Raw genomic sequence first — 26,630 nt, 5'->3', positions numbered from 1 at the left:
ATGAAAAAAACTTCTTATATGAGGTTGAGGAGAAGCTACATCATGGAAATCTGTATTGTCTATAAAAAATGTAAATGGATTTTAACTAGCCACTGGACAGATAGAAGCAAGTGACTCCTGTGAGGATATCGAGGAAATATGGTTTTCTTGCTCTCCTTTTCTCCCACCTGTGCAAAGCTGTTGCCTGTGATCTGTCCTTCATGGCTGTCCTCCTCTGGGGATGGACATGGACATCATGCATGAATCTATTCTTGAGTTTGTGTATTTGACACAGAATTCTGTCAAGCAGAGAAGAGGTCAGTTTTCTACAAAAGGGTGGGGTTTTTGATAGAGAAATTTAAAAAAACCAAAGGTTCCAGTATCACTATATTCCAGCATCTACATGGATGGCTACAGAGAAAGTGGAAGCTCCCTTTTTACAAAGAGAGGTGAGAGGCAGTGGGTACAAGTCACTCCAGAGGATTCTGCTTGGAAATAAGGATAACTTTTCACAATGAGAGCAATCAGCCACTGGAATAATCTCCCCAGGGAAGGGGTGGATTCCCCATGTTGAACATTTGAGTGCCTGGACAGGGTGATCTCTTGTCTGGACCATGCCAGGAAAGGTTCAACCAGATGATCCTTGAGGTCTCTTCCAACCCAATATTCTATGGTTTTATAACATGTATTTTCATTTTGTCTCTTGACTGCCAAACAAAAATCTGTTTTGTTCCCTGCTCTCCAGACCCTTATGGCCTGTTTAGGTGCAGGTCTTGAGGGAGTGCCTCACTAGACCCAAGACATACAGCATTGTGAGCTCACAGTTTTCACTAGTTCCCTTCTCCAGGCTCTTTTTCCCAAAGAAAAAAAATTCCCAAAGCCATTTTCACCCTGGGCTGCCCAGCTCCTACAGCTATATGAGCCAAGAGGCTTAATGTACCAGCAGAGTGAGATCCTGAGCCAGGGACAGTCCTGAACAGCCCAGGGCACTGGGGCAGACTTTCTGTTGCCAAAGCATCATTGCTGGAAATATTTGCATTTTCCAGGTCTTGTTTTACAAAACCCCAAAGGAGAACAAAGTAGCTTTAAAAGCAAAGATAGGCTTTTTGAGGACAGATCTTGTTTTATGTTGCCTTATGTTCTTCTTTTTACTTCACCTATTGCGAGGTGAATCCTTTTTGCTTGTCTTGTAATAAAAGTTGGCTGAACAGAATGCACCTGGGAAAGCCACTGTGGCCTGGCACAAGGCATTCAAACTCATGGTAAAAGATGTCCCTTTTCTACCTGCAAGATTTTATCTTTGCAAGGGTCTTTGCTCTGGCTGCTGTCAATCCCAGTACTTCTCCCTCTGCCAAACCTGCCATTTTTCACCACATTTCACATTTTGGTAAGGGTTTGTGAAGCAACCATACCTGTAGCTTGTGTGAAGTCTTCCACCTCTTGTCTCAGATACATGAGGTAATACCATAATTACCACTCTTGATTGTAGTGTCTTGCCATCCAGGTGGAAACCCAAAAAGATATCCAGAAACTCCACAATTACAACAATCAAGTTTCTGTTTTAAGGAAAACTGGTGGTGATGAGCAACAGGGTGAGGTTTAGATTGGACTGGGTGGAAGTGGGATGTATATTGTGCTGTAAGCACAACATCAGCATTCCCCAGTGTGCACTCACACTTATCTCTGTTTAAAGAACAGAAACTTGCTTTTTTCAGCAAAGCTATCATTTAACACCACAGAAAAACAGAACATTACCAGTTTTAAGTTAATATCGTGCTTGTTAGCTGTCCTTTTTCTGCATTGATGGGATCAGTGATGTTTTGATTTTTCTTCCATGCTGTCCCATTTCCCATTTTCTCAATGTCCCATTTTCTCATTGTCTATTTGAGCAATTTTGGCAATATTCATACCTAACTGGATAAATGTACTCACAGCTTTTGTTTCAGTGCACGTTCATATGCTGATAAAGTAGTTCTCTGGTGGCATTACGTCTGGTTAAATATATACATTTCTAAAATTACTACACCAAAATAGCAATAAACAGTGCCAAATGACTTTTTGAACCATTATCATTGTATAAAAATACCGAAATACAATTTTGAACTCTCTGCAAAATCCTTAGAAGATGTAAAGGTCTGCTGCTTTGCAAGAGTTCTAAAATTTTACACCAAATTCAATACCTGCACTGACATGTGACAGTGACTGGGTGAACTGCAAGCAATGAGCCTGCTTTTCTTTCTCTGAAAGCTTTTGCAACAGGCAATATATAAATCCCTGTCTTTTGTCAGATCATTTTACTGTCTTAACGATGTTCAAATGTAGCATACACTTTGTGAATTTAAAAACACTCCTGAACTGAAGTCCTTCCTAATTTGCCAGCCACCTAAACAAGGAAAATGAATGCAGTGACAGAACTTGTTCTGTGGCCTTGAGCTGCTGGGAAAGACCTGAAAGCATCACCTGATGCTCTTCACCCTAAGACCTTTAACAACTGTGCCCCTCAAACCTTTACTGTCCATGAAGTTTTATTCACAGTAAATCAGACATGTTCACCTCAGTCTGGTCAGAGCAGTCCTACAACCTCTGCTTCAGAAACAAGGATGACCTGCTCAGTTATCCAAGTTCATATTATATTCAATTAGCACTTAAGGATCCCTAATTTAAATACCTCTAGGGAAAACATAAGCTTTTTCAAGGACATACTTGGACAAGTTAAGCAAGATTCCTATTAGCAGCAACTTGTAAAAGCTGGGTCTCACTGAAGATTACATCTGTTGCTAAGAAGTGTTAACTAGAATAGGCAGAAATTGTGGTGATTATATGTATTATCTACACCCTGGGGAAGCTGTGTTGTTATTTGAAAGAAGTTCATGGTGTACTGCTGAATTTGGATGGGAAAGTGTGCTAGTTTTGCATATATAACATTTAGAAAAGAAAGAAGACACCCACAATTTTTTTTTTTTAAGAGTTCTAAAGGCTTCCTCTAGGCTTGACAAAAAAACAGTCAGTGATTGGTTTTTAAAATTAACAACCTGCCCTGAGAACTCCAAACAAAACCAGCCCCACCACAGCCATGCAACCCAACCAAAGGCCAAGCCAGGCTCCCATAAAAAATAATAAAATACAACCAAAATAACCCAAGCCCTCAACACAACCACCAAAAAACCTTCCATAAACAACTCCTGACCATGACCCAACAAAAATCACACAACCAACCACTACCCAAACAAAATATAAATTCTTTCACTACACAAATAAAACTTAAAAACCTTTCACCCTCTTTCTTAAATAAAAGAAAACAAAACAAAAAAGCCCACTCACACAAAAACAACATAAAGACATCAAAGTCAAACAAAAAGCAAAGGAATCAAGTCCCAAAAATAAAAATCTTAAACTAAAATTCTTTTATAAGCTATAAAAAAAGAGATAATAAATTAATTTTTGTAACTCATAAATGTCTATAAAATAAATAAAGCATTCACATTATAAACAAAAATATTTATACTAAAATAAACAAATATTAAAATAGCTATAATCCCATAAAAATTTTAAACAAAAAGAGTAACAAAAACCCTTTACCCCCCAAAAAAATCTATTCCCAAAACTAAAAATAATTTCAAAATTAAATTTAAAAAACTTTCCTCTAAACTACTCATACTTAAAATAAAACCCCATAAATTAACATAACCCATAAATTCAACTATTAAAAACAATAAAATAAGAATTCAGAATAACAAATTTCCAAACAACTATTATTCATAAAAATTAACAATCACAAAAGACTATTATTTTATGAAGTCGCCATAAGCTAAACAAAAAAAACTCCTGTCCCTAAATAAATTTTAAAAAGACTATTTTAAAAATAATAAGCTAATTTGTTTCTATACATTGTCATAGTAAAATAAAAGGAAATGTAGAAAGAATAAAGTATTCTAAAATTTTTATTCTAATTTTTTATTATTTTTCTTTTAGTTTCTATTCATAAAGTTTTCCTTAATACCCTTTAAAATTTCAACCTACTTTATCCCTCTTAATCCTATCTCACAGCAAAAATTAAATCAATAATTCTAATAAATACAGTAACAATTGAATACAGAACCCACCACATAAAATAACACACTAACCAAAAAATCTCAAATTAGCAAATCAAGATGCAAACAAAAAAAATTCCAAAAGTATGTCAGTGTTTACTTGGAGTGTCAGAGTTTTGACAGTCTCCAAATCAGGCTTGAAGTGTTTTGCAGAAAATGCTGTGGGGTCATTGGTTCTTCTTCTTCTAGGGGGAGCGTCTATGGACAATTTAAATGAAACCTGCAAAACCTGGGCCATGGCTTAAATTATTAGCTTGTAAAGATTTCTACATTGAGGCATGGCAGTGGTTTCTAAAACAGCTTTTTTTTTTTTTGCACCTGTGCTTGAAAGAGCACATTTTTCAAAATGTGGAAATTGATGTTGACATAAACCTTTAGGCTCAGAGCCAATTCCAGCTGTCTGTGTGGGTGCCAGGAAGGCAATGCTGCTGCCACAGTGCAGGGGGCTGGGGCACTGCTGCTGAGCAGGCAGGTAAACCCTGGGGAGCACCAAATGTGGGACTGCTCTGAGCCAGGTGCTTGGCTTGGGAATTTCTGTGTCTTTTCCAGGCACAGATTCTGCTTCCCACTCAGCTGCAGGGCTCCACTCTACCAGAGAAATAAAAATAATAAATGACCAGGACTGACTCAGGCACATGGTTAGAAAATGCTTATTTTTGCCAGTGGTCTCTTTTAGTTAGGGAAAAAAAAATAAAGTAGCACTAAACAAAATTTGAGCCTTGAAAGCTTTTCATAGTATATTGAAGTGTTGTAGTTTTAGTGTGTGGTTCATTATTTTCCATTTAACCACAGGACTCTGACTGGAGTTCCTACCACAAGCTCCCATGTGAGATGAGATGTAGTATTCCACTGGGAACTTCACTGCAGGGGCATAGGTGGAAAAGAAATATGAATCATCTGAAATATAACATCTAAGAGGTATTGCAATAACTTATATTTCAAAAATACTTTTCATTTTTTGTATAATCTTTTTTTTTAAATCTCCTCATCTTTATATTTTTCAGATTTGAAAAATAACCACTCTCTTCCATGGAGAGCAAAAACTTCTAAAAGAAAGGGTTACCTGGATAGTTTTCTTGTGAAGTTTCACATGAAACTTTTCAGTCATTCACAGTGTTAAAAATTCAAATTTTTTCTTTTCCTCTCTCTTATAAAAATATGTTTTGCTATTTATTAATAAATGAAAAGATTCAACGTGAGGAATGATACAGTAACAAAATAAGATTAATTTAAGAAAACCACTTCCTTATTTTTCCATAATTTCCCCTATATGTGTATTACACTGTGCTATCCTTTATCAATGTGGACCTGTGCTGTGAAATTAAATCAACAACCACTGTGCCTAAATTGAACTCTGAGGGGTAAGAATAACAACACCTCACACTATTATTATTTTTCCTTTCATTTCTTATTTATTTCCCCTTGTCTTTGGGTAGTAATCTATGCTTGTTCTGAACAAGCATCACTGGATAGAATATAGTACCTCATAAATTTGTAATGTTGGAAAGGTTGAAACAATTTTAAATTTTTGTTTTTATAATCACTATAACGTGATGTGCTTTGAGGATGAAAGGTGTAGTTGAGGCAAGTGTTCAAGAGAAAAATGCAACACACTTTCCTAACTTGTGGCCTTACCTTATTTTCCAGGACATGGACAATTGAATACATTTGAAAAGGAAAATGAAAATGCTGAGGGCATTTGTGCAGTCAGCAGCATCACAGGGCAGGTCTGGGGTGAGCAAGCTCTCGTTGAACATTCTGGCTTTGCCCACAGACTGGGGAAGAGCAGCTGGAGCTTGCAGAGAGGTTTCTCATGCCCAGGGTTGGAAGTGCCCATTCCAGTGTCCAATCCCAGCAGGAGTGCATGCCCAGCAGATTGGATGTGTCCTGGCTTCTTCTCTGCAGTCACATTGTCCTCTTCTTGCTACCAGGAGGATTTTTCGCTTAAAAACTTGAGACTTGCTTTGACAAAAATTCAGTTGGACAGGAACACATGTAAAACAAAACAAAAGTATGGAAAACCTTATAAATTACTGTGTCTGCTGCATATCATGTTCCAAAACATTAAAGACTCCACAGGAACAAGAGTTCACAGCACACACAGTTGTGTTTTGGGTTTTGGATTTTTTTCATGGTCTTTTGTTATTTATTTCTGTTACAAGTTACTCTGAAAGTGACTAAAATGAATTATTAAGCAACCTTGAGTATCTGCTGTTTGTGCATTGAATTTATAGACTGTTGTGATGGTTGTTTTTGTTTACTTTGTCTATTAACACAGTTAACAAGTTAATAGTAATAAAAATAATCATCATGATGAGATTACACTGTGCAAAAGCTGACTTTTTCTTTTTTTTTTTTTTTTCCTTCTTCCCCTTTTACTTGCCTTCCTGGCCTGAACTTTACACCCATGATGTTTGTGTTTGCAAACACTGCAGAATGAGCTGGATGGAAGGAAAGGTGCTGTCCTAGCCATGGAATTTTTTGCAGGTGGGCCTCCCCAGCAAGCAGGCAGCACTCACTGTGCACATTTCACCTCCTGCACTGACACTTATCCCTGGATCCTGTCCCTTGCTCCAGGCATGGCCACTTACATATCAGAGCATTTTCATACTGTTCCCTCTGTGCAGTGCAGCTGGTGCTTGGGGGGCATGAAGGGAGTTCAATAATTACGTGTCAGTGGGTAAGGTTCCAGCCTTGCTTTCAGTGAACTGAGCTCCTGCTGTGTCCATCCAAAATCATATCTTTTGGGGCTTTTATTTATTGCCAGCAGGAAAGAAAAAAACAAAAAAAAATAAACTGCAGCAGTCCCTGAATCTAGTTGTTCCTAGACTTGTGTGTATGACCTGGTGGTCAGGTACCCTATATCCTGCTAACCAGGACATTAGAAATGTATTTTTCCCAGCTTTGTGTCACCCTTTCAGCAAACACTGAACCCCAAAAATAGGCTGAAACACAGAAAACATTTAATTTGGGTAACTGGATTGAGGAATGTCTGCATTTGCAGCTGCACTGATGCATCCCTGGCACCCTCAAGTGTGATTAAAAAAAAAAAAAACAGCAGGGAAGGATAGAGGACAAATATGTCAGTGGCAGCAGAAACCGGACTCATGTCTACAGCCTTCCTCCATAAATTGTCTCAGCTTCAATTTGAGTTTTTATGGTGACTTAAGAGCCACATACCATTGGAAAGGTTAAGCTTTTTGAAAATCTGCAAGGACAGAGCTCCTCCAGCCTTTCAATGCAATGCTTCAGTGGTGGACCAGCTTCATGATGAAGAATGTCTTTCTTATCCATCTATATCTGTCCTTGCTCCACTGCAGTCATTAGCTCTCATTCTCTTAGTGTGAGATGCAGAGAAGTCTGGCTCCCTTATCTACAGCCCCTAAAGGTAGCTGAAGACAAAATTTGGCTCCATTCAGCCCTCACTTCCCCAGATAAGAAAACCCAACTTCTTCTATCTCATGTTCACATCTAGTACACACACTCTCTGATCTGGAATAATTATTTTCACATAATGTCCAATTTTAAGTAGTTGGTTAGATTTTAAAATGCTCTTTTTTTCTCCTTTTCTAAACTGGATTTGCTCACTTCCTTGAGTCCTTTTGTTCCTGAGGCCAAAAAATGGCCTCAGTCATTCGAGTCCATCCTCTAAGCAAACCCAGCAGAAGAAATGTAAAGGCCATTTTCTGTGGTTAACTCAGTCCTCCTGCTGAGTCTAAGCTCAAAGAAACTGAGCTTAATGGACAGAAGTCAAAGGCTCTGAGACCTTCCTTTTTCTCTCCTTCTTTTTCAGCTTCCTAAAGGCTTTCAAAGAAAGCTGTTACTGCCAGCCCCACATCCTGCAGCCCTGCCTGGGAGTCCTGATGCCTGTCTGTGAAGATCTTGGAGCTTTGCAGATTCATCAGCTGCCTCTTGAGGAGCCTGACCTCGGCTCTGGGAGGATGCTGTCCTGGTGAGTCAGTGCACTGGTTTTAGGCACTCTGCACTCCAGCACTGCTCCCAGCTTCCTTTTCTCCTTGCCACAACTGCAAGACAGGATTTCACCTTCTCCTTTAGCTAATAAAGATGCTTGAAGATCTTTTAAGATGTGATACCTTTATGCATTATTTTCCTCAGTGCAAGAGACTTGTTCACTCCTACTGTCTAAGCAAAGGTATTTTATTTCCTGTGCTGTTGCTGTTCTGTGCAGTATTGATAGACATCATAGGGTGTGAATCTGGCTGAAATTCATGGGTGTGCTTCTTGTCATTTCTTAAGGCTAAGTGGAAAAAAAATGTGAGGCTGTGTAGGCAGTGGGAGCTGAAAGAGAAGTTGCTGTACAAGACAGTAATTAGTAGTTAGCCTGACAACCTTTAGCAAAAATCGAATCTTTATGGCCCAGTGGTCTTTTTAGTGATTGGGTACAAACACAAAAGCTGGGTCACTTGATACTGCTGTGTGGGCTTGGGGCAGGAAGCAGTCAGGGAGTGGAGAGAGGTAGCAGACTGAGACAAAGCTTGGCTTTGAGAGAAAGCAGAGGTAGCACAGCTCCAGGTGTTGGACTCAACAAAAGCAGGTCTGAAAAGTGCAGCCACACAACATGTTTCTGTAGCTGTCCCTCAAGGAACACCATTTTATGAAAACTGTTTGAAAATGCACATGGTTGTACCAAAGGGATGCTGAACTTCCTGAATTTCTTCACAGAGGATTCTGGTAATACACGTAATGTTTTCTAAATTTTCCAAACTGAGTCCAACAAATCTGTCTTTCTTCAGTAATCTTGCAGTGCAACTTGCCAGTGAACTGAGCCAAAACTTTACCCCGAATTTTGTTGCATTCTTAGAAGAGCTGGAATAGAAGAGCTGAAAATTTTGCTTTGGGTGGAAAGGCTGTTGACAGTGGGGTACATTCTGATTAAATAAAGATATTTCCAGTGGTTGATTTCTGCTCATAATGAAGTTGTGAGGTGGATCTGGGCTTAAAGTCTGGCCACACTGTGTCCCAAATGCATCTAGGTTTTGCTCTCTAAACAATTCCCAGCTTTAGGTATTAAATTTGTCATTTTCCTATTGATAATTCCAATACAAATGCATATATTTTCACTTTTGTCTGCTTTTTAAACCTGTCTCTTCATTTGACTGTTGTCTTTTATCTGGAGTGTATACAGTGCCTTCCTGCTCTCTGTCTTTCAAGAGACATTCTGACTTTTATTATATTCACATATAAGCCTTAGGAGTGTTTCCTCTCTGAAAAATAGAAGTCATCAGGACAGCAGTAACTGCTGTAAGTATATTATTATTTATTATGTTTGTCTTGTATAGGAGTATAGCAGGTACTCTGACTCTGGACTTTCACTGTAGTACAGTGAAATCAATAGGAAATGATCCTTAATTAATTGGGCTTCTGTTCCTAAAGTAATTCAGCCCTTCCACTGAGAATTAACTCATCAGCTTCTCTTGCTAAGTAAACATCACAATAAATAATATAAACTGTTGCTTTCGGAATGTTTTGTTTTCCTGCAACTCAAAAGGAGCTTTTGTTTAAAGTTTAAAATTTTTATAGAGCTATGCCTCTGGGCATTTTAGACCTAAGATGAATAAAAAATGATCTACGGTTTTATTTAGAAAACCATTCCTGTGCATATATAGGCTTGTCATTTTGAAATGAAATTTTCATACAAACTTTCAGCCCAAGAGACCAAGTGGAATCGTCAGATTTAACAATTTATAAGTATTCTGCCACTCAATGGATCTGAACAATATGTCCACACTAAACCATTCCCATACACATTTCACATTTACTGGGAGTTAGCACAGCATGTCTTTACATCACTTTCTGCAATATGCAATTAATCCAGCAAAACTAGGCAACTTCACAGACTGCTAAAAGCTACTAATTAATTCTAACTTCAAACACCCATAAAGACACGCTCCATCTGACCACGATGAATCTTGCAGCTAGGACTGCTGTTTGTCAGGGGGAAAAGAACTTCCAAATTGTCATGTCTCCCCAGCAACGTGGTTCCTTCCCAAACTGTCAGTGCTGTGCTCTTTTCAGGCAGCCAGGTAGGAGTGAATGAGCTGGCTCATACACACAGACCCAGCCTGTTTCTGCCTTGCAGCCCTCGAAAGCAAAGCACTGTGTAAGGATCTGTGCTCACACAGCATCCGAGATGCGGTTTACTCTCACCTCCCTCCCTCATCCTGCTCCTCCGGGTCCTGCTTTTCCATCTGTGACAGCGTGCTTAGGTTGTGTGGGATGCCAGAGGCGGGGGAAGAGCCCCGCAGTGAAATCCCAGCGCTAACTTTGCCACCCCATGAGCTCCACCTAGCTGACTCCTCGCACTGCAGCACGGCAGCCTTGGCAGGGACAGACACCAAAAACACCCAGGCAGGTCTGCCAGGCTGCAGCCTGGGGATGTCAGCCACAAAAACACTGGGAGGTGTCACAGCCCCAGGTGTCTCCTTAGATCTGAGATCACCTTAGCTAAACCCAGCCCCTGAGACACTTGGGTCTCATTTGAGGGTCTTTGGGGACCCCACCAGGGGGGTCTTAAACCTCCCAGGGAAGCCAGAGGAATACTCTGGGCTCCCACAGGAGGCACCTGGAGCCTGGCATCCCTATAAACTGCCTGCCCCAAGCACGTCTGGCTCTTCCACGCTGCAGTGATGTGACAAAAGCACCTCAGGTCTGAGGATCAGGGGTCTCACCTTTTGAACTCCATAAGCATCAAGGGAATTGCATTGCATTTGTTTTCAGCTGATCAATTCTCTGCAAAGACAGCTGAAGGAGAAGCACTGAGCTGAAGCCCGAAAACCTTCCTTTGCCTGAATATGCTTCTTCATATTATGCTGCTTCTGAATATGATTCTTCACTGCGAAACAAGATTGAGAAACTATTTTTATAGTTTTTCTTCAAAAGCATTCTGTAAAGATGACTTAATTGCTTTTTGCGTAGTCATTTGGAAATGAAAAATTCTGTCATGTTCAGAACTAGAAAGGGATTTTACTGCCTTTTGAAGGAAAACAGTAGTTCTCTGGGTCATGGGCTCTTTTGTGGAGGGGCATGGTTTGGGGTTTTGTGTTGTTGTTACAGATTTTTCCTTTCCAAACCTGATGTAAAATGTGTAGCTGGAGAATTTCCCTGGAATGACTGATGACATCTTACCATTAGCTGTTGTATCTTTGCACAGCTTACACAGGGGGGATGATTTGCATTGTGGAAATGGGGAGATCAGGGGTCGACTGCACTGAGTGTGATTGAAACTATGTTTTCTCTGTGTCTTTCAGAATCTTTCGTTCTTTTCTTTATATCCATAGCCCATGGGTTCCTCTTTTCTCAGGCAAAGAAAAAATTCCTGGCTTTCTTTATGCATGTTCCACTTGGCAATATTCAGTGCAGAATGGTGTTGAGAAGAAAGAGGCTGAGTGGGAATTGGGGGAATGCTACAACGAGGTGTGAAAGGATTGTATTTGTTATTCAGTATAAGAAGAGCAGCTTCAAGTCTGACTGCTGTTCATTTATATGTTAGAAAAATCCTGATCATATTATGCATTTCCCTATGAAAATTCACATTTTAAATTGACAAAAAATTATTGAGCAGTGTAGCAGACACCCAGTCATGTGGACATTTGGTACATAAAATTAAAGAATCACTTATGTGTTCTACATTGATGGGCTCTGAGGACAGTGCAGCCTGAAAATATTTTTGTTATTAAACCCAGGAGGAGATGGAACCACCTGAAAAAGTACATAGTGTCAGCTCACACATCCTCAGGTGCACAAATGTCAATCTCTAAAGCTGGTTGGAAGCTGAGAGTGAGGAGAGAGTGATAGACAAAACCCTGGCAGTGACATTCAAATCTGCGGGGTGTTTTTAGGCTGCCTCAATGTTTTTGAAGAAAGGCTGATAAAATGTCTCAGAAAAATTGTTAGGTTTTCAATTGATGGCACTAGCTTTTCCCTGATGGGGGAGCATGGTTGTGCCTTTGATGGTGCAGGGGAAGGTAGTCTGTCCCAGCATCCCTGCTCTGGGGGCAGCTGTGCCAATTCCTGTTCTCTGCATGGTGCTGCTGGTGAATTTATGGCTTGCCCAGTGCCTGCAGTCAGCCTAAACTCTACCTGCATTCTCTGGCCTATCAAAATCAATTTGGCAAGCAGTGCTTCACTTGAGGGTTGCTCTGGTTCATGTAGTAGTGGCTGTCTGCCAGTGGTTTGAAGTGATTTTGGCAATTGTCTCCTTCCTCTGGCCAGTGTCACTGAAGCTCTAAGAGCTGGGTGTGAGTCACTAGACTCATCCACTGTGCTAAGCTCCAGCAAACTCTTTAATTTAAACCAAGCAGAGATTCTTCAGAGCTAAGTGGTATGAGTGTTGACACCCCCAGCAAATACATGGAGCTTGTGTTACCTTCCTTATCCCAAAAAAAATCAAAGCAAGCTTCTTGGGAACTGAGTAGCTCCTACCATCAAGAATACAATTCTGCAACCTGCAGCAGAATTACTAGAGGGCTGCCAAAGCAGGCTAGGAAAACTTATTTTTTAAAGTTAATAAATGATAATTTATAGATGTATTCATTGTGGAATTGATGTCTTCTTTCTTTGAGAAAAATGAATGGTGTTTCCTCCTTCACCACTTTTTCCAAATGCCTGCTTTAAAAACGAGTTCCTTCATCGCCAGCCATCCCTTAAGTTTTCTTTTAAACAGAATTGTGAGCATAAAAAATTGTGTGAAAGCCTGCAGGTGATCCTCATATTGAAAGACTGATGTGATTTTTATATTCTGGAATGCACTCCCCTAATGCCTCACCTGCAGTGTTGAATTTTTCCATGCAGGGGAAAAGAAGCAGCAGTCCTTTATAAATTGTCCTGCCTCCAGTGAACAAACTGCATAAAATAAGCTGCATACACTCAGGTATGGTGTACCTAAAAATGTAAATAAATGCCTACATGCTTTAGATAACAGTTCTTCTGGCTTCATTTTTGTATGAAGAGACATTTTTCCCAATCCCCCTATCCAGTCTTCCATCCCCCGTAAAGAAATCGAGTACAACTAGAGGGCTGGTGCAGGAAAACTGGATTTCTCTCCTTATTTACATATTGAATTCCCAGTCTGGTCTTTGGGAAGTCTAGTGATTTCTCCTGACGCTGTGCTCAATTAAAGATAGAGGTGTAATGCTGTCTGTGTTCTTCCCTCAGTTTTTGTGAGGGGAAATGATTTGATATTTTTAGGTAGACAAATACAAGGACTGGGGCATGTATGTTCTTTTCTTCTAGGGGAGCAGTCACTTATACACATTTAGGGAGCAAAGTTTTGGTAAAATTTGATACCTGTGTGAAGTTATTCCTTTTAATTGTATTCCATATTGTGTTCTTGAGTACCTTCTTGTAAAATGGTGCATAATCTTTAATGAATACAAGACTAAAGGTGTCCTTTCAATTTATATTCTAAGTATTTCCATAAATTTACCTCCATAAAGTTGTTTTATTGGCAAATCAAAATGCACACGCAGATGTACCATTCAGAGCTTGATTTTGTAAACAAACATGCTTTCAGTGAAGCTGACACAACTCTGTGGTAACATCAGTAGATTTGCTTGAGATTTAAGTTTGGGTAACTGAGGACTCCAGAGTGAGAACCCTGTAGTTAGTTATCTTCCCAGTGAGTGCAGTTTACCCAGAATATCTACAAATTGAGGAAAAATTTTGTGCCAGTCAATTTTTAGTCTGCTTTAACATCTGCATTTTTCCTCCCTAGCTCATTCTTTTGTTAAGTAAGATTTTTTTTTTCTTGATGCACATCAGGGACCTCAGACTCTTGCTTTTTTCACATACAAAGTCTTAGTGCTATTTTTATGTGGACAAAACAAAGCACTATCCATTTAGTTTAGTAGGAAATGATCTGCAGACAGAGGAATGGTCTGATCAGGGTCTCAAGGGCTCTGAAATATTTGACTAGATTTCAGTCCCAAGTTACTCTGTTATCTGCATCTCTGATAAGAACATATTGAGTGAAAGGAACATCTTATAAATTGCTTCACAGTTTTAAGATTGCTACAAAAATTCCCAGCAGATAAATAGTGTATTGTGACTGCCAATCAACTGCAAAATACTATACACACATATCCTACATGGCCCTAACCTTAATATATGATAAGTGACTGCTTTCCTTTGTGCATGGCAGAGAGATTTCTCTTGCTCAAGCTGCAGAATACAGTCACCTGCCACAGACTGGAGCTAAGTTACCTACCACTCCTTAATCATTTGGTAGCTCTGGCTGCCTAACATCATCTGGCTTTCAATTTTTCTTCCAACAACATAGGCTGGGACTTAGATTTTTAATTTATTTCAGGCACTGAAACATATATACCAAAGGGACACAAAATTTTAAATTATATACATAGGCTAGAGGTAAAATCATAAAATTATTTTGAAAACTTGGAGATGAAGTCCTCTGAGTGTTTTGTTAAAATATATAGAGGCAACTACAGCTAATGAAAACATGTTTTAAGTGCATACTTAGAATCCTAGGTGGAATAAGTATTATAGCCTCATGTTCTAAAATACAGAGTCAGTACAGAACCATTACACAGTGCATTAGCACATCTAGAGCTAATGGTGACCTTTGCTTTAAACACTACTTGCTGAATTTGAAATAACATTTCTGATGGGAAATGGATTGCTTTTTCCTGGGAAAGAAGGACACTCAGGCACAAGGAGGTAAGTGCCAACCTTTGCTACCAGGGCCTGTTGTAGAAAAGGTAACAGATCCTGAGAGTTAATCCAGGATCATACCTGGGGCAGTTGTTGGCTCATGAATTTGTGAGTGTTTTTCATCAATCTGGCATTATAAAAAATGTGGAAAAAACAAATTACAAAAGAAGACAAGGGCTATGCACTAAACAGGCACTGAAATTAGAGTTGATATCTTTGGCAGATTTTGGATTCAGTGTTGTCCTTCACAGTTTTGAGAGGGAGTTTAAACCTGTCTTCAGAGTAAACCTAAAGCATTTCCCGTTCTAAACAATGAGGTTCACACTAGAGAATGTTGGTACTAAAAGCAGCTTCTCCGTGGATTTCTTTTACTTTTCTTTTTGTAAATTTTAGTGCTTTTACAGTAATCTCCAGCTTGGGCACTTCCAGGAAAATGCAGCACAGTAAAAGCCCTGGGGTCAGCTGGGACCTCCTAGCAAGTCAGAGATCAGTGCCAAGACAAAGATCTCAAGGATTTCTCCCTCCTGCAATAGTCTGTCTCTGCCTGCTCCAAGTTAAAACAAGAAGTTGTTGAGGACCAACAGAGCACATCAGCCGCACTGTCTCAACGTGAGCTTCTCTTACCAGTGCCTCCAGCTGTCTGTCTGCAGGCTTCTCACTTCTGACATCCACAGCACTCACCTGTCATCAAAACTGAGTGGCAGACACTATCTTATTTTTTGTTCATGCAGGGCTGGAGTCCTGCCCTGTTATTTAACCTGTGGCATCAGCAGAAGTCCGTGGCAAGGGATCACTGCTGTTTTGGAGGCTGGGACCTAAGAGCAGAGCAGCAAATGCTGTGCTGGAATTAGGCTGAGGTTTCTTGAGAAATAAAAATATTTTGGTCACAATTAGCATCCTGTACACTTTTGGTTTGAAAAATCAAAAAAAGCTGGAGGGGGAAGGGAGAAAAAGAGGGAACATTTCACTGCTACACTTAAGCTGTGGTATGATGGCTCAGCTTTCAATCTGTCCCGTGATAATAACTTCTGAAATGGAGAAAAACGCCGTAAAAATGATTGGACAAAGTGTGTGTATTGTTTGTTTCACAAAGGGCTATTATTTCTCACAGCATGTGTACTTACCATTAGAAAAGTTTTAAGGATAATATTGAAAAACAACCCATATGACAGCTGCCAAAGCATTTTAAGATTAACTAGCATAATTGTACTTCGAGATGGAGAGAAGTTGAGGAACAACTGACCTTAGGGAGGTGGAGGTGATGTGCTCAGCCCCTGGAAGAGGCATTTACTCCTTCCTTCAATAAGCATACCTCCAATCCTTGCCCTGTTGCCAGTTCATTGCCATGGCACTGGCCTGGCATCTGGAGGGAGCTGTTTGCCTGGCTTGGGAGGATAAGGAAGATTGTGGAGGATGCTGAGCAGGGCAGGGAAATCGAGGCAAGGCAGTGGGGCAGCAGGTACAAACACAGGGAGGTGAGCGCAAGCACTTGCTTCTTAAAAGAACCTTTATGTTGTCTTCTTTGTTGAGGTGAGGAGCAGGGCAGACTGGGACTCCACTGAAGATGATAAGAAGCAGTACCTTTTTGGAAAGCTGGGAGTTTAGATATGATTATTCTGCTGAGAGAAGCTTTTCTGGTAATTGTGGGAAGGTGAAATCCTATTCTCAAAAATCCCTTCTGTGTTGCCTGTTTATCCTTTCAGATAAAAAGCTTCTTCTTCATTTCCAAAGAAAGCCCCTGTGCCCCCTTGACATACAATTATACTGATTGCCTACAAGTAGCCTGTTTTTAAGGACAGACCCTTTGATCAGCTCTGTGTGAGCAACCCAAAGATTAAATTAATTCCTGGCCACTTAGCATCAGACATTTAGATAATTTTTGAGATGCAGCAGTGCTGATTCCTCAGTGTCCTTCATGCACTTTTACTGCTCTGCCTTTTTCCTTCAAGGAGGGCAGTACTGGCTGCTCTCTTGTAGCTGTTCACCAGCATCCTGCATCAGGTGCCAGGGGTGAACAAGGGGCAGGCACAAGGAGCAGTGGGATTTACCTCCCCAGTCACCATGGACATGACTCCTACTGAGATCAGTATTTCTTCTGCAGTGGTGAGATTTCAAAGAAGCATTATTTGTGCACATCCTTCTGCATTCTTAAAAGCTATATCAGTGCTCCAGTTCCCTGAAAACATAATTAGTTAGGATTTGAAGGGATCTTGAAGCCTATATCTTCTGGAATAAGAGAAATATGAAGAGAGTATACATTCATGGACATTATTTCATTTAGAAGTTATGTTTTTCATCAGTGTGTTGTGGAAACTGCTCTGCTGACAAGACTTCCTGTTCTGCTCTCTGTATCTCATGGACAAAAGGGATTGTGTCCCTGGATGTTCTTAAAAGGTTAGGGAAGAGAAACATAAGGATCTCATTAATCTACAATAATTCATGATCAAAAATAGAGGATTTTTTAAATATCATAGCTTTGGAAAATAATACACATTTCAAGAAGCCAAGCCCTCTATAATTCTATTTTTTGAGTATTAGTTTTGTTTTTGGAGTGTTACAACTGGTTATACAGCATTAAGCAATGCTAAAACCAAGCAACTTAAACACAATGCAGGATATTAGGCTATAGAAGCATAATGGCAATCCTCTAAAGAGATATATATTTATAAATATATAAAGTTTTACATTGTTATTTTAGATTTTGCACAGACACCAAGAAACTTAAATTCTTTCAATTGTGTAACAGAAACAAAACCAACAGTACAATTTTGAACTCATATTCAGATCTCCCACTAAGGCAAATGCATTTGACTTTGACTTGTCTGGTCTTTTTGTAGATTTGCAAGGTTTTTGATGAAAAGAAAACAGATATCCTTAAAATATAAAATTTTGGTGCAAGGTAGACTCCAGTATCACCTCTGCCTGCTGTGCTGTGCCTCTCTTAAAAATCCTTAGTGTGATTCTGTAAGAAACTTATTAGGGGCTGTGGTCATCTGAAGGATATTGCATAAAACATTAGCAACAACAGAAATTGTCAATTGCACTGATCTTGTCCTATATTCTGATTTTGATTTTGTGATGAAGATGTGTATCTTCATTGCTATGTTGTGGATATATTTAACCACAAACTACAGTGTTTTCAAAGATTAAGCAGGTTTCTAAATCTTTTCTAAAGCACCTTTGAAAGGAGGCATCAATGAATTTTATGAATAACGAATATTTGAATCTATAATGCATTTCTAAAAATTACAATATCACTACGGTATTGGTGTCTTTTGACAAAGCATAAAAGAAATCTGAAGATTATTTTATTATAATTTTATTCTTCAATTAAAATATTCATGATCACCTTTCATTATTTCAACTCCCTGGTCATTATGAAAAATGTAAATTATTTCAATTCACTTATTCAGATTACACACAGGAAAGAAAAAGTACTGAGTCCTACGAGTACTGAGTGACCACAGACAATTTTCCTGGGCATGTAGCCCCAGCCAGGATTCTCAATTTGGCTTCAGTATTCTAATTAAAATGGGCAGACTTTCCTACACAACACAATGATGAGGGCCAGAACCCTCATGTATGGCTTATCCTCAAAATGAGAATTATTGTGGCGGTGTTCCACATTTTATAGAGTGTGCATTTATTCCATTCTATTACATCCATCACAGATCTACATCTCATCTTTAGGAAGTTTTATGAACTGTATCATATGGATGATCCTAAATTTCCTTCCCTAGTTCCCACTGCTTTTAGGGAAAGGCTAAAAATTTGTGTTCATAAATAGGGCTGGTGGGACTTAAAGCTTTTTTTGGACTGGTGATATTCACAGAGCTTGCTCCTTGCAAATGGCTTTTGCTTTTTGTTGCTGTGTCCATTGCATGCTCATTTTCAGTTTTCATGCTTTCCAGCTCTCTTTTATTCAACCCATCCTTTTTTCCTTTGCCTTTTGAGGACTTTTGCTGTCACCATCCTGGCCTTTCTACCCTCCAAACCTGCACTCCTGGCTCTACTGATCTGGATCTTCCCACTTGTTTCTCTCCATTTTGCTCCTGTGCTTTCTACTTTTTCTGCCAGGGAGCAGAATCTGTGTGCTTATAAAACAACACAGACACCACCAGGAGCTATGCTGAGCTGAGCACACCACAACAGGGCTGGTGCAGTGTGCCCAACAAGCAGTTGGCTGAGATGCTCTGAGGAGGAGAAAGATTTCAGACAGGTATCTCCAGGTTTTGTCTTCTGCCACTGTCTCTCACCTGGAAACATTAAGCTAGGGAATAGCAAAGAGGCAAAGAGTAACTGTTTTGTGCATTTGGCTCACTTATGGTACAGGACTCCCTAGGAAACTACCCATAGGGACAAGATTTTTTTTGGTATGTTTTCCATAGGGTGCAAAAGCTCTTAATTCCCAGATGTAAGAAATCAGGAAAAGAAGGCAAGAGATCTGCTGGGTTGAGACTAAAGGGCAAGAAGGAAATGCACAGGCAATGAAAGGAAGGACAGGTGACTTGGGAAGAGCCCAGAGACACTGTCCAGTTGTGTAGGGGTGGGGTCAGGAAGGCCAGGGCCTGAATGGAGCTGAACTTGGCAAGGCATGCAAGGAATGACAAGGAAGGATTCTACAGGTATGTCTTTCAGAAAAAGATAGTTTCAAAAAGAGCAATTTCCCACCTCCCCCAAAATGAGCAACACAGGTAACAAGGTATGAGGAGAAGACTGAGATACTCAAATATATTTTGCCCAGGTCACCTCTCTTCCTGGGATAGAAGATGGGCATGGAGCAGGGGGAGGGAGAGATGTGTCCCAGCCTGGGACTTGGGATACCAGAAATCTCAACATCAAGAAGTTAACTCAGGTAGGGCCTGAGTGACTTTTGCCTTTTCATGGAGACAGACAGGCCTGGGCAGGAGATGGAATCACTTATCCAGGATGTGGAAAGCTTTTAGCAGCTGTGACCATCCTTGAACAGACTGTGTCACATGCATCCATTTCTCCTAAAAACCCTTCTCCTAGAAAAGGATGGTTTCTCCTAGGAGAGACCTTTCCCAGAGAAGAGGCAGCAGTGAGTGTTTGAGAGGGAGGAAACCTTCACATAGCACAGGGAAGCAGATGTACAATGAATTTTTTCTCATTTAACTTTTCTTTGTTTAATTTGTTTAATTAAGGAAGGAGGTGGAGGAAGGGACAGGCAATATTTATCTTCATAACTCCTAAAACATGCATTCCAGCACTCAAGATGGAACATGTCTCCTGAGGAAATGACATGCCAGAGTCTATGGAACATGACAAGGCCTGAGGGAATTGGCTGATGTAGGTGCCAAGGCACTCTCCATGTCATTTAAAAAGTCATGGCAGTCAGGTGAAGTCTCTGGTGACTGGGAAAAGGGAAACACTGCACCCATTTTTATTAAATGGCAAAAAGGAGGAGTCTGTCAGCCTCACCTCTGTGCCTGGGGAGATCATGGGACAGCTTTGGAAGCTGTGCTAAAGCTCAGGGAGGTGACTGGGGACAGCCAGCACGGCATCACCAAGGACAAGTCCTGCCTGAGCTACCCAGTGACCTTCTGTGATGGAGTGACTGCATCAGTGGAGAAAGGAAGGGCTGTGGATGTCATTTGTGTGGACTCCTGTAAGGCCTGGACACATTCCCCTACAACATCCTTTTCTCTAAACTGGAGAGAAGTGGATTTGATGCAAGGATGGAGAATTGATTAGATATTTCCATCCAGAAGATAGTGGTCAATGGCTCAATGTCCAGTGAATGATCGGTGAAAGGTGGTGTCCCTCAGGGGTCCACAGTGGGACCAGACTGTTTAGTGTCTTTATCAATGACATAGATAGTGGATTTGAGTGCAGTTGATGGCTGTCAAATGTCCTTTTCAACTCAAACTCTTCTATGATTCTGTGACTGGTACTGTCTGCTTTGGGCACCATTGGACAATGTACCCGACTCAGGGGAACACACCATACACCCTGAAAACTACTGTGCAAAAATTCCGGGTTTACAATTTCCTTTTCCTGAGAAGAGAGAGTTTACCAGCTAAAGCTGTGCTAAATTATGGAAGAGAAAATCAAGTGCTATAATTGTGGGTGTTTATCACAGTTACAGTTTTTTCTATTCATAGAAATTTGATTTGAACAGGGTAAATCTGTGCCCAAAATACAAATGAGATCATCTTCAAACAAAGTAAATGAAAGAGGCACTTTTTATGGCTTTGTTTTATAACTGTTCTGCTTGAGGAGTTAGTCTTGTTTTATTTTTTCTCTTATACCTTCACATTAAATCCAACACAGTATAGTAGAACTCTTCAATTAAAACAGGGGGTTGGGGTTTTTTGAGTAGGAAAACATAATAGAAAAACTTGACTGACCACTAGTCATGATAACTGATTTGTGGAACAGGTAGGAAAAGCATTGAAGGATGGTGTAATTCTAGCTAATATCTGTGATGGCATTCTGTCATTGATACAATGAGAAGTCCCTGCAGTTTCATTTTTGTTGTTGTTGTTGTGGTAGTACAAAACAAAACAACACAACACAACAAAAACAACAAAAGTACTTCTCAGAAAGCCCAAACACCTTTACACCACTTGATGTTATTTGTAACATCCCTTTGAAAGAGCTGGACCTCTCCATCAGTCTGTTCCCCAGTGAGGGAAGCTCTTAAATGGGAGAGAGCTGATGTACAAACCCATGCTCAGCCAGCTGTGTACTGACTGGTGGATGGATAACTAATCTGTCAAAACCATTCATACCAGGGAAAAGGACTGTGCTCAAATGTGATGTACATAAGCTATATTACACTGAAAGATGAGACAAGGAACAGTTAGCTACCTCTGGGTGTGGGGAATCTTTGACAAGAGCTGCTGAACTATTAGAGCCCTTGCAGTCTTCCCCAGGTCCTGGTGGCAGCTAGACAGCAGTTTGGCAAAGGCAAATAGAAAAAGCTGGTGGGAAGCACGTAGAGTCACTTGCTCACTTCACCAAGCCCCTTTCCCCTTTTCTCCTACTCAGAATGTAACTTCATCTGTAAACATTTATGCAAACTTAGTGTTCTGGGATTGGGAAACTGTTCCCAGCTGGGCAGAAACTTGCTAAGCCTTTAGGAGGAAAGGCAGCGTGCACTCAGTTTCCAAACAAAGCCAATTTCATCATTGTAGGGTAAATGGACACAAGCAAGAGACTTTCAAAACTCTTTTTGTTGTGTTGTAGCTTGAACCCAAAATGTTGCTGCTGCACTGCCTATGGTTTATTTGTCTGGCCCCAAACTGGAGCTCAATGGCCACATTTGGTCTTTTACCTTGAAGAACAATATGGGTTTCATCGTGATGCCCAAAACTTTGAGGATGCTGGGAATCAGCAGGAAACTGGGAAAGTATCACAAACAGGGCTGCAGCAGGGCTCTGGGAAAGCTCTGTTCTGTCAGGCCCTTGAATACCCTTCCAGAGAATCAGCATGTGCAAAAGCTCTTTGGGGCAACCCAGCAGCACAATTCTCATTTTAAGATGATTACCCAGGAGAGAAGTAGGTGATAATAGCTGGGCAACAGATGAAAAAGCAATAAAAGTTTCATGGGACCAGAGAAAGCTGAAAACAGATCATGACTCTAATCCCTGGGCACTCCTATTAACAGTTGCAAATAGGAGATGGCAGCCCTTGGTTTTCTGAACCTTGATCTCTCCCTTGTTTGTACATTTATGTTGGTGGAGAAATTAGGCTCCATTATCACTTGGATGTGCCACTATTTTGCTGCAGCCTATAAAACTGACTACAGTGTACATGAAGACAGCTTTACCTACTGGGTTTTAGTTGCCTGAGTTTGCCAGATTAGAAAACTGCAGGTTTTCTCTCAGTTCATCTCAAGAAATTATGTGGAGGTTGGTGCCTCAGGTTGAGGAGAGCAGTGCTGGCAAGAGTGACATCTGCCTCCTCTCTGCCCTCTCCCACCCAAGGAGCTGCTGTCTGGTCTGCCTGTGCTGATTCTTGGCAGGATTTTAACCCAGGGTGACTTCTGATGTTTGAGAGAAACTCCAGTGCTGCTTTTGTCTGTTTTTCACACATGGTAAACATCTGAAGTGTACCATTTTGTGATTTTTGAAATTTGTGTGCTTGGTTGTGAGTTAGTCATTCATATTCTTTTGTTCTCACTATTTTCTGACACAATGCCTTGTTTAAGAATGTTAGAGGTGAAATTAATGAGAAGAAACTGTATTTTTAAATGAAGACAACTTGCTGCTTAGTCTAGTAGGATGGAAGCCTAAAACACTTTTCTCTTTCACTTAAAAAAAATATCTTTCATAAAAATAAGGAAACTTTTACTTATTCTGTTTTCTTTTCTGCAGATTGTCCCTCCCTGGATGACCCATGCTGCTATTCCTTTGTCATAAATCGTAGCCAGAGTGAGAATATCAAACTGTGATATACAGCTCTATTCAAATCACACTTGGTTTTCTACCTCTGAGGAGCTTGCTTGTTAGGGAGACATGAGAGTTATAAATAGGACAACATATAACAAGGTTCTTTGCAAAGACATGCCAGAAAATAATTCTGCTGTGGGGAGAGAATCTTTTAAAAGAGCCTTTTGATTTTTCTACATTCCTTCTACATTCCTTTCCAGACCTGAGTATGCAAAGATTCAACCAGGGCAGTAGGAGTCAACTTTTCTTGACTTGCTGCTCCTCTGCCCTGCTTTGCCACTGACGTTAATGCAGCATTTCAGTTTGCTCACCTGCAGACAGAATTTGTCTCAACTTAGGTTATAATTTGAGGATCTGATCAGAGTCAGCATGAGACAGCATTGTCACACAAGACAAGGGCTGTCTCTGTCACCATAAAGCATCTTTGAAGGCATTTGTAGCTTCATCATTCCAGGAGCAGAGGAGAAAACTTGAAGTTAAATTCTTTAACCAATCTTCTTTTTCTCCAGATATCCTGTGTAATAACTTCAGAGGTCAAAAATTGTCCACTTTATAATCCTCCTTTTCTCTGCCGTGACTAGTACCACAGTCTGAGCCACAGAGAATAAAAGGAGGGAAGGGAAAGGGGTCCTAGTGCCTGACTAAGGGTGGATGCAGAATGGGTACAGTGGTTAAATGGGACAGTTTAGGTGTCACAGTGAACAGTGACAGCTGACAGTGAACTCTGTGACAAACCAGCCTCTCTCCAAACATTGCCCACCCTAAGGTTTGTGGCAATCACACTGCACAACAGTAAAATTAGCTTTATAAACAGCTTTATTAGATGATGGACAGTGAGAGGACATGGTCCTGACATGGCCACTGGCTTGCTGAGTGATCCTGAACTTGTTACTTTATTTTTCTGGGGTAGTTTCCCCCTCACTCTCTGAATTTTGTGAATCTTGACAGGAAGGATGAATCTTGCTCTGTATTGGCATCATCTCAGTCTTAACTGCTGTCTTACCTGTGGCCTCCCAGTGCTGCTATAGTCTCCTATTTCCTTATATTCACAGCAATCCTGCAACTGTTGAATGCAAAGATGTATCATTATATTACTACTAATAGATCATTCACTACATTTTCTTTCCTAAGTTTTTGAAAATTTTTGTGTGAAGCAGTAAATAGGAGATGGGAACTACTGAAAGTTCTCTAGATCATCTGGAGATGTGAAGGAAGTAAACATAAAACATGGAACAATAAAATCTTAATTTTTAATGCTTTTCCTTTTCCTGCTTTAGTGATGGATTTTATTCCTTCTCCTTAAAGTTCTAGTGGCAGTCAGCTATTACACACAGCCTCCATTAGGAGAACATACTTTGTTGCTATAGCAATTCTTCTCACTGATATTTTATTGCACTTAGATGCTGCTGGGGAAAAAAAAAAAAAAAAAAAAAAAAAAAAAAGGAAAAAGCAAAAAGGCAAAAGAAGCAAAACCAAGGCTCAAAAAAAACCCAAAAAACCCATGGCTGAAATGGTCAGCCTACCTGATCTCTCATTTCTGAGCAACTTTTAACTGTATCAGAGCAATCTATATTCTGGTAAACACTTTGTGTGAGGCACTATCTGGGAAGGTTTATTGTTGCTTTATAAGTGGCATGCAGCACACAGCAGGACACACTGCAGCACGGTGTCTGGCATAGCAGCTGTAGATTACTGGGAAGATAAATTCATCCTTTTTGATCTGAGCATTCAACCAGCTCCAATTTGAAGTTTTGATATCACCCTGTCAACCAAAGGGGATGGTTTTAAGTAAGGAAAGAGTTATCAAAGGTTTACTCAAAGTTCCTTTTACAATGGCTTCTCCAGGAGCACAGATATATATTTACTGCAGGTGAATGTGGGGCTCATCAAAATTGCTGGACTAAAATCCCTGTACACATCAGGCCTCTGTTCAGCACAAGATACTGAACAGCAGATTCAAGTATTTTCTGCTCTGTCAAAACCAGATGCCTAACCTAAATTCAACTAATGAGGTGAAAAAGGTCATTAATTCTGTCTCCTGCTGACTCCCACCAGAATGTCACCCAGAATGCCAGCAGTCATTTGTATGGAGCCAGTGCTGCCTGTGCTCCCCTGGCCATGTAACCCAGACTGGGGGCCAGGGAAAGTCCATGGGAGGAAAAGGGAGAGCAGCTAAGGACAGCACTCTTCTTCCATCCCCTGGGGAGCATCATTCTGATGGGTAAGGTTAGCACATTCCTGCTGCCAGAGGAAGGACAGAATGCAAGGTGAGTGGAGGTGGGAGATACTGCTCCCCTTCCCTCAGCTGCATGGGTGGGCAAAGGAAACGGGATGGGAGGGAGCAGGAGAGGTTTCTCCACATGTGGATCACTGTCCTCACCAGGGCCTTGGGACTGCTGCCTCCAGAGAACAGCATTCAGAACAAGCCCAGTGTGCAGCAGCTCCTGGTTTTCTCCTTGTTTCATGTGTCCTTGTGTTACTCTGATGCTCGAGTGTGACTGGCATGGCCTGCTCCTTCTACCCCTCTGCAGTGCTGCTGGGAAACACTTCCATCAGAACAGACAGGACAGCAAGCACAGCTCTCACCAGCACCAGCACAGCTTCTTGTCTCCTTCTCTTCACCTGTATCACAGCCCATCAAAGAGGCAAAAGTGAAAAAGGAGCTATTTCAGGCAAGACTGCGACCATACACACAGGAAGGTCATGCACCAAGAGCCTGTTTATTGAGACCTTTTCCCCTTATCAGAGGCACATGTGGCTAATGCTCACTGGTCAGGCTAATTGCCACTCGGGCAACCAGCCAACAGCAGCCTTGTTCTGAATGGCTATTGGATGTGTTGAATTTTGTCCAATTAATCAAACAGCAAAGTCAAATTTAGCAGTAATTTATTAAAAATAGCAATTGTATATACATGAATACAATCAAAATATATGAGTTATATAAATTTGAGTAAATACAAAATTTAGCAGCAATTTAAGTATAATAGAGGTATGGTTCAGTTGAATAAAGCATAAGCAAAACTGACTGGGGGTATGGGGAGGGATTCTCCCTTCCACATGTACCAGCCCAATTAGCCTAAAAATCTCACTTATATACTATTTACTAATACATATTAATACAGAATCTTCTAGAAAGCTCCTCCTCATTTCTATTTTTGCAATCTACATCATTACATTGTGTTGTGCATGTGTCACTAGTGGTCGGGGTCTCTCCTCCTTTTGGGGTCTTGTATCCCATGAAGGCTCTGGGTCTTCCTCAGTGTTTGCTGTTTGACCTTGCAGGTAGTGTAGGGGCACTAACTTAAAGTTATATAATTAAAACAGGCCTTAGTCCAGTGTCCAATGCTTTGGAATCATCCCAATTTGGCCCAGTTCAACGTCAAAAACCTATTTCTAGGTGCTGTTCTTAGGCCTATACCCTTACTATTCTCACTTCCACCAAACATCTGGAGGA

Source organism: Erithacus rubecula (assembly GCF_903797595.1).
Source record: "Erithacus rubecula genome assembly, chromosome: 2".
NCBI classification, from domain to species: Eukaryota; Metazoa; Chordata; class Aves; order Passeriformes; family Muscicapidae; genus Erithacus; species Erithacus rubecula.
The sequence above is the reverse complement of the archived record's forward strand: the minus strand, read 5'-3'. Positions refer to the sequence as shown.